Below are 20937 nucleotides of genomic sequence, written 5' to 3' on the forward strand. Positions count from 1 at the left end.
CAATGCTAATATACATATATGTACATAGTTTCACAATCAAATGTGACGGTCCTTGTTAAAAGTATGATATGCACGAAAACAAAAGAAAATATGAAGCTTACATATTAATAAGGGAAACCAGAAATTGATAATATGGAGGGAATTTCGTATAACAATATTCACCCAAAAAATAATATTTTTTTATATAATTTTATATTTAATATAAATTTCATGTGATATATCTCGATGAATGATTTCAAAAAATATATAAATTTTATTTAAAATGGATCTATGCCATGAAAATAATGAGATTTGAACTAAAAAATAATATTTTTTTTTATATGATTTGATATATTAATATTGATTTTGTTTATTTGCTGGTCGTATGGTATAGCCAAAGGCGGACCCACGAGTGCCATTATTAGTAAAAAGGATAAGACTTATGATTTTATGTTGGGTCAAAAAATATAATAAGGAACATGATATTTAGTGATTGGTGTGATGTATTACTACATAGATCACCTAATAATTTTTCTTAGAAGGGGGATTGGATCCATGTTTGTGAGAAAATGAATTAGCAATAGTTACTCTTAACGACAATATCATATAGAAAAGGAAAATAATCTAGAAAGATGGCTTGAGTTGAGGGTTATAAAATTTAGAGTAAGACTTAAAAACTACCATCAATTTTGTAAACAATATTTTTAGGTAATTAATCGTAAAAATAAGAGAGCTTCTACCTATATCAACTAAATTTCTCATTACTCATTTTACAAATTGATGTAACACTAGTACATACATGTGAGCGTAAAGAGAAATTAATGCCGTGTAACAGTTCATGATCAACATGATTATTCATACTCTTACAGATTGGAACATCTTCCAAAAATATGAGAATCACACTTGGAAAATAAAAATAAAAAATTATAAAAAAAAATTAAAAAATCCAAATTAATTTTTTTTTTCTTTTCCCCAAATTTCAAACCTAAAAAAAATATGAAAAAAAATATGATCAAATACAACTGAATTCACTTTATGAGCAAATAGGTGATTAGAGTTTAACTTGAATCTTCAAAAAATATGATCAAATAAAACCAAATTCACTTAAAAATATGAGCAAATATGGTGATTAGAGTTAATTTGAACCTTGATGGTGGTTACTTAAGAGGCCGTCGAGGCACACCCCAAGCCGACTCCCAAAATCCTCTTTTTAAAATAAGCTTGACATAGGTTCAAGTGAATTTAAAAAGAGGTGGGGGAAAAAAACAAAAATCCAATATCTTATTGATCAATCCAATTTAAGCAATATAAGAAAAAGCATAGAGCAATTTCAAACATTCTAAAATGAATTAATCCAAGAAATTAACAAATTACATCAAACACCTTCTAGAGCAAGCCAATTGGGACTCGATTGCCACTCTGGCAAGATCCCATACAACGTTCTAAAACCCAGAATAAATCTTATTATTATTTTCTTTTATCACTTATCACAAAAAGCAAGTTATTCACTAAACAAACAACAACCAACGAAAAAATACACAAATTTCTAAAATATATAAGTTCCGTTTTGTAGCTTGAATTTCATTTGGCTCAAGTGGCTCAACTGCTCAAAACGACGTCTTTTTTTTTTTTTTTTTTCTTTTTCAGATGAAGAAAAAGAATAAGGAGGAGGAGAGAAGAGGGAGCTGTGTGAAAGAGAGAGAGCATATCATCATCATCATCATCAAGAACAACAAACAACACCACATTATCATCAACACGTTTTGGCATCAACAACATATCATCATCAACAACAAACAACACCACATCCTCTTATCTTTTTTTTTTCTTTTTTTCTTTTCAGATAACTCAGAACATAGAGAGAGAGATAGATCTATACACACACGCACACAAAGAAAGAGAAATACATAGATCTATGTATACACACACAGATCAGTTGATGATGGCGCCGATGATGGCGCGGTGATGGCTCTCTCCTCTCTGTTCCCTCTTCTTCTCTCTTCTCTCTCTTTCGCTTTCTCTTCTTCTCTCTTCTCTCTCTTCCTCCCTCTGTTTCAGAATATAAGAGGAAAAAAAAATGACGTTGTTTTGAGTAGTCCAGCCACTCGGGTCAAACAAATTTCAAGCTACGAAGGATTATTCAATCAACTATATTCTGATACCAACATTCCACTCTTGTTAGATTAATGCAATTCTCATCTACTCTTCACATATAATTTTGAATCTCATCAATGCCATTAAAGCTCCAAAGACTCATTTTCCTTTTTTCGCCAAAATGCTTAGAATGAATTAAAAATAAAAATGTGTTGTATTCTATCTTATTATATAAATATCCACACAAAAAAAAAAAAAAAAAAAAAAATTGAAGTGTTGGATACTATCTTATTATATAGATAGATATCCATTAAAATCTTAAGAACTGCTACATTTTAAGCTAAATATGAGATGAAAAAAAAAGGTTGCAATATGGGCAAGACCAGTCAATGGCACCATAAACTAATTGTTGAGTGTTTTCGAAGGGCCTTGAATATGGCCTCAAAGCAAAAACGAAAATAAAGAAATTAGAGATCATATGCTGATAGTAAAAATTAAAGATAATGTGAAGCATTATTCTCTTTCCCAAATATCCAATTTCTGAGTAAAAGAGAACTAACCAAATTGGGAAATACTCTTAAACAGTAATCAAGTTATAGTAACCTAATAGATTTCCCAACAAGGAATGATTTTCTTTCATGCTACTATGAATTTGTGATAATGCAAACTCCTAACCCCTATTCAATTGAATGCCTTTTTTTTCCCATCATGATTGAACCTCTTGAATTAAATCCTAGCTCTGCTATAGTAAAGTAACTCATCACCTATAAAAAAATCCTAGCTATTGAATGGTAATGTTTACTATAGTAAAGCATCCAAAACCCTTATTTCCAACGTAGTTTATCAAAAACAGGAATCTCTATCCAACAGCAATGAAAGCATATTAACTCACTTCAATTGTTAGAAACATTTTATACACAAAATTACAAATAATTGGTCTGCTCTAAAGCACCAAAACTAACACCCAATTAGTGCCCATTAACGGTTGTTTGGCAGTTAATAGGTGTTTGGGTAAGGTTAGATAGGGTACATACCTAACATTTGGCATAAATATACAAATTGGTTGTCCTCAGACTTGAACCGATAAACTCAAGTTTAGTAGGCCAAGGTTCACTAACAAAAAATTTTGAAGTTTAAGCCAGTATAGCACCATTAACCCATATAAATAACATATACCTATGTACACATACACATACAGACAAAAATAAATAAATAAATTAGATTCATAAACATACTGGCAAAATCATACTAAAAACAGAATCTCTTTAAGGTACATAACAAGGAAACGGAAAAGGCTTCATCATAAAGTATCATCCAACTCCAATCCAAAAAAAAAATCTTTAATTATGGGTCATCATTAATTACCAAAGAATTTGATGTACAGTCTATGACGTTTAAAAATATATGCAACAAATATAGACTTAAGAACATAAACCAGAAATGTAAAAGAAAATGAACCATTTAAAAATAACAAACACATGTCATATCTACTTCAAAGAGATTTTAATAGCAAACAAAAAAATTTTACCAAATTTCTTTACAAAAATTGGTATGGCACACAATAAAAAAGCCTTGGTATTGAAATGGGACCCTTGAAATTAAATTATGGGAATAACTCATCTGCCACATCAATTAGTAAACTAAGTTTGTAAAAAAGGTTTTGTTTGTGTAGCATTACTATAAATAAAAAAAAAACATAAACCCTGATGGTAGGATTGCTTTTGTACGTTAGCCCTTTTGTATGTGTAGTTTGAAAATACAAAAGCAAACATTAAAAGCAGTCATTTTCTTTGATCAACAAATATAAAAGCATTACTTTTCTTTGATAATAATCTAGTAGAAAAAGCAAGAAATTTGTTTTGCAGACCCAAAGCTTCCTGTCATTTTCTCTGATACCCAAAATATTCAATCTGATAGCTGTGAAGCAAAGTCCCACATCACCGAAGTAAGGAAATGTGAAATATATAAGCATGAAGGCACCCTCACCTCAATAGCTAGCTTTTGGGGTTGATTGGTTTGCTGCCGTAATACACATAATGCTTAAATCTTTTACTATTTTTGTGAAAAAGGACTTCGTTGTTTTTTAAAGAAAATTAGAATGAAACAATATGATGAGAGTTGTAACATCAAATTTTACAGCAACCTATTGGTAAAAAATCTATGTTTTCTACAATCAAGCAATTGATGAGTGATAAATAAATGTAAAGGATCAATGGTGAAACCAGTCAAGCAGATCACCCTCCTCATGGACTTGAATAGAGCATGTGGTGCCGCAAAATGAATGCGATTTGTGTATATAGTGGAGTCCGTCATTTTATGTTGATGTTTGAAGAGACAACAATGGTGGTGGTATTTGGTGATTGGTATGTGGCATTGCCATGTGGTGTCCATGGGCAAATTTTTTCACTGGAACACCACCCCTAATTAAAGGAAAGAGGCTTACACATCCCCTTTTAGAAGATTAGTGTTGCTACTTTTTTGTTACCATGCTTACATAAAAAAAGAAATTTTAAAAAAAAAGTAACATAGATGTTTATTTACTCCAGTGATGAGAGAAAAAGCTGAAACCCTTTAAAAAGAAAATCTGATAGCAAAAGCAAGGAAAAAAGGATAGAAGTGTACCTCTTGGTATTGCCTTCCTCCTTTCTAAAGTTGTTCTGCATAGTTTTCCGCAATAGTGACTACTCAATTTCATGCTAACAGTAACAAATTAAGGAGCACCATCTCAAAGTCCAAATTGAAGACAACAAGGTAAATAATTCTTGAACCTAAAAATATACTTCTTCTCTTTTCAGTAAAACAAAACAACAAAACTCAACTCAATTACACTAAACAATGTTACTACTTGCTCTTCTCTAGCTACAAGAAATATCAACTCCCATTGTTTTACTACATACATTAAAAATTTAAATACAAGAATAATTTGTTCTAACAACATTAACAAACTATATGCACTACAATCAATTTCATCCAACAAACTATTCTAAGCACATTAATTATTTGAGTGAAAAAATGTAATAAAGTTCTCACCTTTGTAACAATTTCATCAATCAATGGAACTAGCCTATCCATCAATTTGTTCAAAAGCATCAACAAACCGTTCTATTTTGATAGAATTAACAAATAATAAATTAAAGCCAACCATACAAAGGTTAACCCAGAGATTTCGAGGCCATTCATAGATTCCATATTAACAGAAGAAAAAAAAAGGTGAACCCAGAGATTTCAAAGCCAATAAGCATAAGCATGTGGATGTAAACCAGACATATACAAAACCAAAGAGAGTAACAAAAAATAAATTGCAAAAATAAGATTTCAATTCACCAAAGTGAATAAACCTGGGGGATACCTCCCTCTCCCAATCAAAAAAATGAACCCCTAGTCAGAGGTCAGAGTGTCAGTACAACATCGAAGTCTGCCAGACTCTGAGAAAACAAAATTTTTAAATAATTAATATTACTAAATTATATCTACAAATAGGCTTAGAGGGAAAAGAAAATTGACTGTTTCTTGCCAAAACAAAGATGGGAAATTGCAAAACCCCTCACTTGCTTCCCCTAACTGTACAACCAACTCCCTATTTTTATCTTAACCCCCTACCACACAACGCAACAACCCTCCTTACTACTCTATCATACTATAATTTTTAAAACAAAACTTTTTGATTTTTTGGCTAAAATATGAGGTAAAAAAAATTAGGGCTGGTTTGACAACTCAAAAATAATCCAAAAAGCCAAAAAGTTACACAAAAAGAAAAAAAAGACATTACTATTCACAACTAAAAAATATTTTATATATTACAATACTACAAATGGACTGAGTAGCTGTTCTCAGCTGTACTTGTGATAGCGACAAGCATTACACACTTTGTTTGGGGCAAAAAAAAAATTCTATATGTAAAGTCACAAAAATGTTGGGGCCATGGGGGCCTACTAAAGACTCCTTTTTGATAATCCGAACCGTTCAACATGTAGAACTCGTCGATTAATATATTTCTGTAAAAAATCATGTTGATCGGATATCGTTAACTATATAATCAAATCAGCTTTGTATAAACAAAACGGATGGTATGATAGTTAACTGTTGAAAAAAACACTAATTTGATCATATAGCTGTTGATATTCGATCAATGTGATTTTTTACAGGCATATAATACTCGACGAGTTGTACATATTGAACGATTCAAATTATTAAAATGGAACCCATGGTGGACTCTCATGGACTGACCATTACTATCCAAACACTTTGTCCCGAATGAGGCAATTATTTTCTTTATAAAACCTGCTGAGCACAGCTGGACAGTCGTACTGTCCAATCACCTTTCTTTCACTATACACTTTATTTATACAATTTTTTATTATACATATTTTCGTAAAAAGATAAAAAGTTAACCCAAACATCCATTTTTTTTTCTCAACTTTTTAGTTCAAAAAGACAAAAAGTGCACTTATTTAGGACACCCCAAACAACCCCCTAGAGTATGTTTGGAATGACTCTTTGGTTTTTTTACAAATAGATGTGCAAAAAGTAGAAGAGAGAAAATGAAATCTTTGACTTTTTGAAATAGGTTGTTGGCTTTTTAATTTTTTTAGTAATTTTTTTACTTTTAGGCTAAAATATTGAGCCGCCAAACGAGGCCTAAGTTTTAATGGAGATTCTGAGAAAGAGAAGTCCATTTTTTCTATTCTCAAATATTGAGATCCACAAGTTATGAATTCTTCTCTCACGATTCCTTCGCAAACAAATAAACCAAAACACAAAAATAAAACAATCAAACAATATGTAATATACTAATTAAAAAACAAAACAAAATATAAAATAATAATAAATAAAAAAAGAAATTAGAAACCAAGGCTATGCTTTTCATTGCGAAGAAATCATGGAGAGAAATGCTTAGCCTCAATGGAGACTCCAAGAGAGAGATGTCCGTTTTTCCTATTCTCAAGTATTGAGATCCAAAAGTTAAGAATTCTTCTCTCACGATTTCTTCGCAAACAAAAAAAAAATATAAACAAACAAATAAATAACATACTTGTTAAAAAACAAACAAAATATGAAAAAGCTAATTACAAACTAAAACTATAATATTGATTGCGAAGAAAATCATGAAGCGAAGCTTAGTTTCAAATCTCAATGGAGGCTCCGAGAGAAAGATGTCCACTATTCATTCCTATTCACAAGTATTGAGATCCAAAAAGTTATGAATTCTTCTTTCATGATTTCTTTCCAAACAAATAAACCAAAAAACAAAAACAAAAAACTCAAACAATAAAATAATATACTTAATAAAAAATGAAACAAAATATGAAAATGCTAATTAGAGACTAGGACTACAATTTTGATTGCAAAGAAATCATGGAGAAAAATTTAGCCTCAATGAAGACTTCGAGAGAGAGACGTTCGTTTTTCCTATTCTCAAATATTGAGATCCAAAAGTTACGAATTCTTCTCTCACGATTTCTTGGCAAACATATAAACCAAAAAACAAAAACAATAAATAACATACTCATCAAAAAAACGAAACAAAAAATGAAAAAGCTAATAAGCAAATAAGACTATAATTTTGATTGCAAAGAAATCATAGAGAGAAGCTTAGCCTCAATGGAGACTTTGAGAGAGAGATATCCTATTCTCATGTATTGAGATCCAAAAGTTATTAATTGTTCTCTCACGATTTCTTGACAAACAAATAAACCAAAAAAGAAAAATAAAAATATCAAACAATAAAAATATACTTATTAAAAAACGAAACAATATGAAAATGCAAATTAGAAACTAAAACTATAATATTAATTGCATTTAAATCGTGGAGAGGAACTTAGTCTCAATGGAGACTCTGAGAGAGAGATGTCCGTTTTCCTATTCCCAAGTGTTGAGATCCAAAAGTTACGAATTCTTCTATCACGATTTCTTTGCAAACAAATAAACTAAAAATCAAATAATAAATAATATAATTATTAAAAAACGAAACAAGAAAAAGCTTGTTAGAAACTAAAACTATAAAGAAATCATGGATAGAAGCTCAGTCTCAATGGAAACTCCGAGAGAAAGATGTCCATGTTTCCTATTCTCAAGTATTGAGATTCAAAAGTTGTTAATTCTTCTCTCACGATTTCTTCGCAAACAAATAAAACCCAAAAAAAAAAAAAAAATCAAAAAATATGTAATATACTTACAAAAAAAAAAAAAACAAAATATGAAATCATGGAAAGAAGCTTAGCCTCAATGGAGAACCAAAGAAAGAGATTTCCGTTTTTCCTAATTCTCATATATTGAGATCCAAACGTTATGAATTCTTCTCTCACGATTTCCAGGCAAACAAATAAACCAAAAGACAAAAAAATAAAAAATCAAACAATAAATAATGTACCTGTTAAAAAACACAACAAAATATTAAATAGCTAATTAGAAACTAGGACTATAATTTTTATTGCAAAGAAATCATGGAGAGAAGCTTAGTCTCAATGGAGACTCCGAGAGAGAGAGAGAGAGAGAGAGAGATGTCCATTTTTCCTACTCTCAAATATTAAGATCCAAAAGTTATGAATTCCCTCACGATTTCTTGGCAAACAAATAAACCAAAAAGTAAAAACAAAAAACTCAAACTATATAATATACTTATTACAAAATGAAAAAAATATAAAAAACCTAATTAGAAACTAAGACTATAATTTTGATTGCGAAGAAATCATGAAGACAAACTTAGCCACAATGGAGACTCCAAGATTGAGAGTTCTGTTTTTTCTATTATCAAGTATTGAGATCCAGAAGTTATGAATTATTCTCTCACGGTTTCTAAGAAAACAAATAAACCCAAATACAAAAATCAAACAATAAATAATAAATAATATAATTATTAAAAAACAAAACAAAAAAATAAAAAATATAATTAGAAACTAAGACTACAATTTTGATTGTAAAGAAATCATGTAGAAAAGCTTAGCCTCAATGGAGACTTCGAGTGAGAGATATCCATTTTTCCTAATCTCAAGTATTGATATCCGAAAGTTATGAATTCTTCTCCCCCGATTTCTTGGCAAACAAATAAACCAAAAAACAAAAACAAAAAAAACACAAACAATATTATATACTAATTAAAAAACGAAACAAAATATGAAAAGACTACGATTTTGATTGCGAATAAATCATGTAGAGAAGCTTACTCTCAATGGAGACTCCGAGAGAGAGATGTCATTTTTCCTAATCTCAAGTGTTGAGATCCGAAAGTTATGAATTCTTCTGTCAGGATTTCTTGGCAAACAAATAAACCAAAAAACAAAAACGAAAAACTCAAACAACAAATTATATATTTATTAAAAAACGAAACAAAATATAACTAAACTAAGACTATAATATTGATTGCGAAGAAATCATGGAGAGAACCTTAGTCTCAATGGAGAGAACCTTAGTCTCAATGGAGACTCAGAGAGAGAGAGAGATGTCCGTTATTCATATTCTCCAATATTGAGATCCAAAAGTTATGAATTCCTCCTCTCACGATTTCTTCGCGAACAAATAAACCAAAAATCAAATAATAAGTAATATACTTATTAAAAAATGAATGAAAATATGAAAAAGCTAATTAGTAATTAAGACTATAATTTTGACTGCGAAGAAATCATGGAGGGAAGCTTTGTCTCAATGGAAACTTCGAAAGAGAGAAGTCCGTTTTTCTTATTCTCAAGTATTGAGATCCGAAAGTTATGAATTCTTCTCTCACAATTTCTTGGCAAGCAAATAAACCAAGAAACAAAACAAAAACAAAAAATCAAACAATAAATAATATACTTGTTTAACAAAACAAAACAAAATATGAAAAAGCTAATTACAAACTAAGACTATAATAATAATATTGATTGTGAGGAAAATCATGAAGAGAAGCTTAGTCTCAAACCTCAATGGAGACTCCGAGAGAAAGATGTCCACATTTCCTATCCACAAATATTGCGATCCAAAAGTTACGAATTCTTCTCTCAAGATTTCTTTCCAAACAAATAAACCAAAAAACAAAAACAAAAAACTCAAACAACAAATAATATACTCAATAAAAAACGAAACAAAATATGAGAATACTAATTAGAAACTAGGACTACAATTTTGATTGTGAAGAAATCATAGAGAGAAACTTAGCCTCAATGAAGACTTCAAGAGAGAGACTGTGAGAATGTATTGTGTAAATTACGACTATTATGTAAATATGGAATTAGGTTGCTATATAATTATGGAATGCTATGTAAATATGGAATTCGGTTGCTTGTGAATAGTCGATCGATTGATTGTATTTCGTATTCTAGATTAGGGTTAGGGATTCCTATAAATATTGATTGTAATCTTTGTATTATTTACAAGTTGAATATACAATAGTCTTCAGAAACTTACATGGTATCAAAGCAGGTTGAGAAACCCTATCGCCATCGATCTCTCTCCTTCTCTCAGACCTGATTGTTGATCGAAGCCCTTTGCTTCATCAATCGTCAGTCGTGAATTTTCGCCTTGGCACAGTCTGGTTCGCGATTTCTCTCTCTCTCTGCCCTGGTTGTCGGACGAAGCTTCTTGCTTCGTCGATCATCTGGTTGGGTCTGATTCATCTGATTCCTTGCAATTGTTCAACACGCCGTCTTCACTCTTGTTTTGGATCGCGTGTGTTGGCTTCAAGTTCTCACTCCTCTGGTCTGGATCTCTTGGCTCCGTCTGTTAACTAAGTTCGTGACACATCTCAATTTGGTTCTTTAGTGTTTCGTTTATTATACTTTGACCCAACTATTCTATAACTTTGCTTTATAATGGACCCTAATATTCAAACCATTAGATGCAAACTCATTAGTGACAATTATGCCTATTGGGCCAATATCATGAAAATTTTTCTTCTTGGTCAAAAAAAATGGAGTTATGTTTCTGATTCTGTTCTTTGGCCATTGGAATCAAAGGTGGAAGGATATTTGATTTCCTGTGATACTTGGGATTGTGATAATGCCCAAATTCTAACCTGGTTTCATAATTCTGTGGATAGATGATCGTATTGGAATGATATTTTCTAAATACAGTAGCCAAGGAGTTGTGGGATTATTTACTGGGTATGTATCAGCAGTCCAACTTTGCCAAGCAGTATGAGTTGGAAACAGCTATTTAGAGTGCTCGTCAGTGGGATCAAAATATTCAGGATTTTTATATTGAGATGACAGGTCTCTGAGATCAATTGGCTCTCATGGAACCATCTAGCCTCAAGACACTAGATGCTTATGTTGAGTTTCGGGAGCAAGGTTGTTTAGTACAGTTCTTAACGGCTCTCTTCCCTCAGTATGAGGCTATCCGTGGTGGCATCTTTCATTGGTCTCCTCTCCCCTCTGTGGATGCTATTGTTTGTGAGCTCCTCTCCGAGGAAACCCGTCTTAAGACGGCTTGTCAGACTCTATCTCTATCTGTCTTCTTGGCTTCTACTCAGCCTCCTCTGTTGTCAGCCCCACCAATTCATTAGCTTCAGGGCATGCTAAGCCCAAGAAGGGGCCACTAGGCTCTAATGAGTGTGCTTTTTGCAATCAGAAGAGCCATTGAAAGTACAACTGTCCCAAGAAGGGCCGTCAGTCTGCTCAGTCTTCTCAGCCATCTCAGCCACAGTTTCGCAGTCCTGCTCCGAGCACGTTTCGCCCTTTTGCTGCTTATACTGCATCTGCTCCGGCTTCTAATCCTGACTTGGCTTCCTTGAGTGCCCAGATTGCTTAACTTCAGCATCTCTAGTCCACCTCTCAGTCATCTTCATCTGCCTCTACTCTCACCTCTCTTCATTTAGGTTTGCTTGGGTCCTCTTCAGGTATTCCTTCCTCTGTTTGGCTCTTTGATTTTGGTGCCTTTCATCATATGACTCATCACCTTTCCTTACTCCAAAACTGTATCCCCCCTCCCTTTCCTATTATTATTAATACTGTTAATGGGTCAGGTATGTCTGTCCTATCTATTGGGTCTGTCTTATCCTCTGCCATGTCTGCTGTTACTACTCCCTCTGTTCTTTATGTTCCTCAACTGTCTGTTAGCTTGCTTTCTATCAGGCAGCTTGATGTTTTTGGTTTTGATGTTATCTTTTCTTCTTTTGTCTGTTGTGTGCAAGATCGGGTGTCCAAGAAGCAGATTGGGACCGACCGTAGAGTTGGAGATCTCTATGTGGTGGAAAGCCTGCATCTTTCTCTGTCTAACTCCCTTATTGCACTTTCATTTTTTCAGTTAGATTCTCAGTCAAATCAGTTTTATTTATGGCATTTTCGCTTAGGTCATTTGTCTGTTGACCGCTTGCGGTCTTTAGCTCAATCGGGATTGTTAGGTAAAGTTTCTTCTAGTCAAATTAATAAGTGTCGAGAGTATAAACTTGCTAAAATGACAGCTTTACCTTTTGATAACAGTACTTCTATTTCTGCTTCCCCTTTTTCTCTTGTACATACTGATGTCTAGGGGACCTTCTCCTGTTCTCACTAAAGGAGGCTCTGTGTACTATGTGTCCTTTGTTGATGATTGTACCCGCTAAACCTAATTTTATCTGATGTCTCATAAATCTGACTTCTACCAGACATATTGTACCTTTCAATCTATGATCACTACACAGTTTGGGACCACAATTAAAATACTCTGGTCTGACTTGGGTGGGGAATACTTTAAAACTGAATTCTGTGAGTATTTGGCTACATTGGGCACCATTTACCAAACCTCTTGTACTAATACCCTTGCCCAAAATGGTCGTGCTGAGCGTAAACACCGTCATCTCATTGAGACAGCTCAATCTCTCCTTTTTGCCTCTTTTCCAGCACCATTCTGGGGTGAAACAGTTCTTAATGCTGCTTTCCTCCTTAATCACATGCCGACTCCCCTACTCTCCGGTCAATCCCCTTATAAGGCTCTCTGTATTAACCTTCTAATTATTCCCTCCTCCATGTCTTTGGGTCTGCTAATTTTGTCCTCCTTCCCCGTAAAGATAGGACCAAACTCAGTGCCCAGTCTGTCTTGTGTGTCTTTTTGGGTTATAGTTTTACTCAGAAAGGCTACCGATGTTACGACCCTATCTCTCGGTGCCTTTATGTCTCCCGTCATGTTATCTTTCTCGAACGTCTGTCTTACTTTCAGCTTCCCCTTCTCACTGCTCCCGTTTCCAAAGAAGATTTGATTCACATTGACCCATTTCCTTTTGAGGTCCCGTCTAATGAGTACATCTTCATTGTTCCTCTTGAGGCCATTCATACTTCTTTGTCTGCGTCACCCATGGCTCCTTCTCCTCCTTTGGCTTCTTCTTCCCCTTCGTTGTTGGTCTATTCTCGTCTCAAGGCTCCCTCACCACCAGTTGTCTCTACTCCTATTGCTGCTCCTTCTGCTTCTGACGACCCTGATCCTGTTGCACACCGATATCCTACTTGTGAGCGTCGTCCTCCAAACAGGTTAGATTGGTCTAATACATGTTTTTCTGCTTCCTATCGTACTTTTTTGTCTGTTATTTATTCTTTTTTAGAACTTCAGTCTTATACGGAGGCCTGTCAGGATCCTACTTGGATTCAAGCTATGGAGAATGAATTGTTTGCCTTGCAGAAGACTAACACTTGGGAGTTGGTTCCTTTGCCTACTGGCAAGAATCTAGTTGGTTGCAAATGGATCTATAAAGTCAAGACTCATTCTGATGGTTCTCTCGAGCACTACAAAGCTCGCTTGGTTGCCAAGGGTTTCTCACAGGAGTATGGTATTGATTATGAGGAGACATTTGCCCCTATTGCCAAGATGACTGTTGTCCGTACCTTGATCTCTGTTGCTGCTGTTCGACATTGGCCGCTTTATCAGATGGACATTAAGAATGCTTTTCTTAACGGTCATCTCACTGAGGAGGTCTACATGCGTCCTCCCCGCCTTCTCTACTCCTCTGGGCAGGTTTGTCATCTTCGACGTACTCTATATGGTTTGAAACAGTCTCCTCGTGCTTGGTATGATCGCTTTCAGACTGCCATTACCAAGCTTGGGTTTCATCCTTCTGCTTCCGACTCTGCTTTGTTTCTGAGACATACCTCGGCTGGTTTTGTTGCTCTCCTACTTTATGTGGATGATATGATCATCACTGGCTCTAACTCTTCTGCTATCTCTAAGGTCAAGCATCATCTCTTCCGCACCTTCGAAATGAAGGATCTGGGTCCATTGTGATATTTTCTTGGTATTGAGGTTACCTCTTCTCCAAAGAACTATTTTCTGTCTCAGGCCAAGTATGCTAATAAGGTTATTCACCGTGCCAGTCTTACTAATACTAAGGTTTCTGATACACTTATTGAGCTTAATGTGAAGCACAACTCTACTGATGGTGTCCCTCTGGATGATCCCACAATCTATCGCGAGCTTGTAGGTTGTTTAGTTTATTTGACTGTCACTCGCCCTGATCTTGCTTATGTTGTTCATGTGGTTAGTCAGTTTGTTTCTGCTCCTCGCTCTACCCATTGGGCTACTTTGGTTCACATTCTTTGCTATCTCCAGGATACCATCTTTCAAAGTTTGCTGTTGTCCTTTACTTCCTCTTTAGACTTGGTGGCCTATGCTGATGCTATTGGGTTGGTGATGTTAATGATCGCAAGTCCACCTCTAGTTTCTGTATGTTTCTTGGCGATTCCTTGATCTCCTGAAAAAACAAGAAACAAACTGTTGTTGCTCGCTCTACTGCCGAAGCTGAGTACCGTGCTATGGCTCATGCTACTGCTGAGCTTGTTTAACTTCGTTGTCTTCTCTCTGATTTGGGTGTCCCTCGGTCTTCTCCGACCTCTCTCTATTGTGACAACCACAATGCTATCCAGATTGCCCACAATACTGTCTTCCATGAACAAATGAAACACATTGAGATTGATTGTCACTTTGTCCAACAACATCTGCAGTCTAGCTGCTCTCTTGCTTCCTTTCGTCTCCTCAGTTTTGCAACTTGCGAACTTCTTCACCAAGACTCACACTATCGCTCGGTTTCAGTTTCTTCTTAGCAAACTCTCAGTGTTTTCTGCTAAACACCTTGAGTTTGAGCGGGGGTGTGAGAATATATTGTGTAAATTATGACTATTATGTAAATATGGAATTAGGTTGCTATGTAATTATGGGATGCTATGTAAATATGGAATTAGGTTGCTTGTGAATAGTCAATTGATTGATTGTATTTCCTATTCTAGATTAGGGTTAGGATTCTTATAAATATTGGTTGCAATCTTTGTATTATTTACAAGTTGAATATACAATGGTCTTCAGAAACTTACAAAGACGTCCGTTTTTCCTATTCTCAAATATTGAGATCCAAAAGTAACGAATTCTTCTTTCATGATTTCTTGGCAAACAAATAAACTATAAAAAAAAAAACCTCAAATAATAAATAATATACTTATTAAAAATGAAACAAAAAATGAAAAAGCTAATTATTAGAAAATGATAATATAATTTTTATTGCGAAGAAATCATTGAGAGAAGCTTAGCCTCAATAGAGACTTCGAGAGAGAGATATCCTATTCTCATGTCTCTCACGAGTTCTTGACAAACAAATAAACCAAAGAACAAAAATCAAAAAATCAAACAATAAACAATGTACTTACTAAAAAACGAAACAAAATATGAAAACGCAAATTACAAATTTAAATTATAATATTGATTGCGGATAAATCGTGAAGAGGAACGTAGTCTCAATTGAGACTCCGAGAGAGAGATGTTTGTTTTCCTATTGCCAAGTATTGAGATCCAAAAGTTGCGAATTCTTCTCTCACAATTTCTTCGCAAACAAATAAACCAAAAATCAAAGAATAAATAATATAATTATTAAAAAACGAGACAACAAAAAGCTAATTAGAAACCATTTTTTTCCCCTATTCTCAAATATTGAGATTCAAAAGTTATTAATTCTTCTCTTACAACTTCGCAAACAAATAAATAAAAAAATTTAAAAAAAATCAAAAAATATGTAATATACTCATTAAAAAATGAAACAAAATATGAAATCATGGAAAGAAGCTTAGCCTCAATGAAGACTTCGAGAGAGATCCAAACGTTATGAATTCTTCTCTTATGGTTCCACGCAAACAAATAAGCCAAAAATCCAAAAACAAAAAAAATCAAACAATAAATAATGTACTTATTAAAAAATGAAACAAAATATGAAAACGCTAATTAGAAACTAAAACTATAATATCGATTGCAAAGAAATCGTGGAGAAGAACTTAGTCTCAATGTAGACTCCGAGATAGAAATATCCGTTTTTCCTATTTTCAAGTATTGAGATACAAAACTCTCACGATTTCTTGACAAAATAAACAAAAAAACAAAAAAAAATAAACAATAAATAATATAATTATTAAAAAACGAAACAAAATATGAAAACGCTAATTAGAAACTAAAACTATAATATTCATTGCGAAGAAATCGTCGCGAGAAACCTAGTCTCAATGGAGACTCAGAGAGAGATATCTGTTTTTCCTATTCTCAAGTATTGAGATCCAAAACTCTCACGATTGCTTGACAAAAAAATGAACCAAAAAACAAAAATAAAAAAATCAAACAATAAATAATGTACTTATTAAAACACAAAACAAACTATGAAAACACTAATTAAAAACTAAAACTATAATATTGATTGCGAAGAAATCTTGGAGAGGAACTTAGTCTCAATAGAGACTTTAAGACAGAGATCCGTTTTTCATATTCTCAAGTATTGAGATACAAAAGTTATGTTCTCTCACGATTTCTTGACAAGCAAATATACCAAAAAACAAAAATAAATAATTCAAACAATAAATAATATACTTGTTAAAAAATGAAACAAGATATGAAAATGCTAATTAGAAACTAAAATTATAAAATTGATTGTGAAGAAATCGTGGAGAGGAACTTAGTCTCAATGTAGACTTCAATATAAAGATATCCATTTTTCCTATTTTCAAGTATTGAGATCCAAAACTCTCACGATTTCTTGACAGACAAATAAACTAAAAAACAAAAATAAAAAAATCAAACAATAAATAATATACTTACTAAAACACGAAACAAAATATGAAATCCGTTTTTCCTATTCTCAAGTATTGAGATCCAAAACTCTCACGATTGCTTGACAAACAAATGAACCAAAAAACAAAAATCAAAAAATCAAACAATAAATAATGTACTTATTAAAAAACGAAACAAACTATGAAAACACTAATTAGAAACTAAAACTATAATATTGATTGCGAAGAAATCGTGGAGAGGAACTTAGTCTCAATGGAGAATTTGAGAGAGCAATATCCATTTTTCATATTCTCAAGTATTGAGATACAAAAGTTATGTTCTCTCATGATTTCTTGACAAACAAACTATGTTACATGGACTCGGGTACGGGAGTCGGGTGCGGGTATGTATCTAGAGGTCGGACTCATCAAATCATAAATTTAAGGATACGCGGACTCGGCAAAAAAATGTCATATTTTTATATTTTTAATCTAATATGTGAGATAAAATGGTATTATATTTAACTTATAGTGTCAAAATGACATTTGTAGCAATTATATAACAATATATACATATAATAATAGTGTTATATACAATTATATAAGAAGTATCCGTTGAAAAGTATCCGACACATATCCCATACCCTTGTCCGAGTGTCGGGTGTCCGACACGGGTATTTGATTTAATTTGAAGAGTCCATGTAACATAGCAAACAAATATACCAAAAAACAAAAATAAATAATTCAAACAATAAATTACATATTTGTTAAAAAACGAAACAAAATATGAAAATGCTAATTAGAAACTAAAACTATAATATTGATTGCGAAGAAATCATGGAGAGGAACTTAGTCTCAATGGAGACTTTGGGAGAGAGAGATCCGTTTTTCATATTCTCAAGTATTGAGATACAAAAGTTATGTTTTCTCACAGTTTCTTGACAAACAAATATACCAAAAAACAAAAATAAAAAAATGCAACAGCAGTAATATGCTTATTAACAAACGAAACAAAATATGAAAACACTAATTAGAAACTAGAACTATAATATTGATTGCAAAGAAATCGTGGTGAGGAACTTAGTCTCAATGGAGGCTCCGAGATAGAGATATCAATTTTTCCTATTTTCAAGTATTGAGATCCAAAAGTTATGAATTCTTCTCTCACAATTTCTTTGCAAATAAATAAACCAAAAATCAAATAGTAAAAAATCAAACAACAAATAATATACTTATTAAAAAACGAAACAAAATATGAAAAAAGCTAATTAGATACTAAACTATAAAGAAATCATGGATAGAAGTTTAGTCTCAATGGAGACTCCGAGAGAAAGATGTCCGTTTTTCCTATTCTCAAGTATTGAGATCCAAAAGTTATTTATTCTTCACTCACGATTTCTTCACAAACCAATAAACCCAAAACCAAAAACAATAAATAAACCATTAATAGTATCTTTATTAACAAAAAAAAAAAAAAAGCAATATATGAAAAAGTTAAACAATAAATAAAAAAACAAACAAACAGAAAATAAACCAAAAATAAAAATAAACAAACCAAAATTGCATTATTATTAAAACTAAGACTATTATTTTGATTACAAGGAAAGCTAAGAGCAATGCAACCAAAATTGCAAACAAATATCAAATTGAGAGAGAGAGAGAGAGAGAGAGAACAAAATGAGTTGTATATAAATGTCCACTCTAGTGGGATAAGTGTCCTAATAGTTGTGGTCTATCAATAGATGATGTACGGGTCAATGTACTCAGTTATTTTATTTTATTTTATTAAAAGAATATACATTTTGATGGGGGGTAGAGCCTTGGTTTCTCTCTAATCCTTAGGGGTTTACACCCTAATTGGGGATTTTTTCTTTCTTGATTTTAGATTCTTGATTTCATTTTATTTGTATCACAAAATATATATTCTACTAATAAAAAAGTATCACCTATTTATAGACTACAACTAGGCTACAACTAATAGCCACCTAATGTTTCAATTGTAAATAGATTAAAATAAAAATGGAAAGTAAGTTTTTTTCAAAAGAAGAAGAAGAAGAAGAAGAAGAAAGGATGGGGGCCACAATCCATGCAATTAGATGATACAGGGGAAGGAGTGCTCTCCTCACATCTATTCCTTCAAGGTATTATTTACCAATCTTCCTCCCACTTTTCTTTTCTATCTAAAAGTGCGCTACTGTTTCTTTCAAGAATTAGACAAAACATGTAGGCCCAATTTTCCATTCAATATATTATTGCACACACTTACGCTGTGCTTGATTGAGGGATTTGTGAAAGGATTTGGAAAAGAAAAGAGAAAAGGTAGGTAAATATGAATAAAATATACCTATATTTCACCTTATTTCACACACTTTTTTCATTTCCAAATCCATTCCTAAATCCCTCAACCAAACACAGCATTATAGAAATTATTAAACAAAGCATAGTAAGAAACTAATAAGAACTACCAAAATCCATGAGTACAAATCAAATAATTGATGATATAAAGAAGAAGAAGAAGAAGAAGAAGAAGAAGAATAAGCATATATACACCCAATTTTCTATTCAATATATTATTGCAAACCACACCACACCGCAACACACTTGTAGTACATATTAAACAGGAATAGTAAGAAACTAATAAGGCGTAAGAAAATCCACGAGTACAAATCAAATAATTGAATTGAATATATATATATACCAACAATTAACAGAGAGAGAGAGAGAGATTTACCGGGCGTAGGTTGTCATTTGGGTCGATTCTGGCATCGAATTCGACTACCACGAAGTTGGTCCAAGTAGTGTGAATCAATTCTGGTATCCAATTTGCGATGAACTTGTTCAAAGCCAAGCCAAATTGTAAAATCAAACGAATCGCCGAGAAGAGTGAGGTTTGGAAGGTAAAAGACGGGAAATCTGTGAACAACAAACAATGGCTGACTGTTGGCTATGAGAATTCGAAAAAAGCACAGATCAAAACCAAACAATAATATAATAAGGTTTTGTATTGTAATAATTTCAGCGAGAGTGAAAAAGAAGGGAAAATCAAAACTCACAAACATCATGAGAACTCGAAGAGCACAAATCGGCCAAGATCTCGAAGACGGTGGGAGAGAGGAGAGAGGTTCCCCCCCCCCCCCCCCCCCCCCCCCCGGTAAAGAGTGAACGATGAGATGAGAGAACGATGAGATGAGATATCAAAATCGAAAGAGATGTCCTCCAAATATTCCACCAAAATATATATATATATTTTTTTATTCAAAATATTCTACTAAAATATTTTAGCACCATGCACACACTTTTAAGTATGAGATTTGATAGAATATTTAGATCCATAGGGTAACTCAAATCTAAATCGAAATCGTAGGGTAACTCAAATCTAAATCAAAATCGGAACCGAAACTCGCATCTAATCAAATATTTAATGCTTGTAGAAATCAAATATTTGATAGTTATGGATGTTGCGGATCTTGAGCACACCAGGGGACACTCACAAGCAAAAACACAAGACTTTTAACGTGGTTCGGCAAACCGGCCTACGTCCACGGGAGCGATATTGTTATATATCAACAAATGGAGGAGATTACACACTCTCAACTCACTGTCTCTCTATATAACACGCTCTCTCACACTCTCTGATACACAAACAGAATATAGCCCTCACTAGCTCTCTCTGTTTTGTGCCTCTCTCTCAGCAGTGTGTTTCTCTCATGTTTGCCGTGTATTCAACTCACCATCACCATTCCATTTTATACACCAAAACAGAAGGTGGAGGAGGCCTCATGGGTGTGTTGGCTGCCAGCCCAATATTCTCCTTTGAGCTGCTGTCCAGTTGAAAGCTTTGTCCCACCATGTGAAGACTTCACATGGCCAACTCCATGCTTTCTCCTTTGTTGCTGGCGCATGGCAAGCC

The 20937-nt window shown here is 33.3% G+C and overlaps 1 long non-coding RNA gene across 11 annotated transcripts; it reads right to left on the reverse strand.

The window, feature by feature from the left end:
- Window positions 1-1672: 1672 nt before the first annotated feature.
- Window positions 1673-20294, reverse strand: LOC114283276 (uncharacterized). 11 transcript variants are annotated; one of them, XR_014328509.1, is made up of 5 exons: window positions 20081-20247; window positions 19759-19940; window positions 5423-5498; window positions 4696-4769; window positions 1673-2028 (listed from the first exon to the last, which is right to left on the reverse strand). It is a non-coding gene; the product is annotated as an uncharacterized LOC114283276 (long non-coding RNA). The 11 variants fall into 11 exon arrangements; XR_014328500.1 differs by lacking the exon at window positions 5423-5498 and having other exon boundaries at window positions 4696-4730; window positions 20081-20294; XR_014328501.1 differs by lacking the exon at window positions 5423-5498 and having other exon boundaries at window positions 20081-20238.
- Window positions 20295-20937: the final 643 nt, after the last annotated feature.

Source organism: Camellia sinensis, chromosome 4 (genome assembly GCF_055761805.1).
Source record: "Camellia sinensis isolate YWXY chromosome 4, ASM5576180v1, whole genome shotgun sequence".
In the NCBI taxonomy this organism is placed as follows: domain Eukaryota; kingdom Viridiplantae; phylum Streptophyta; class Magnoliopsida; order Ericales; family Theaceae; genus Camellia; species Camellia sinensis.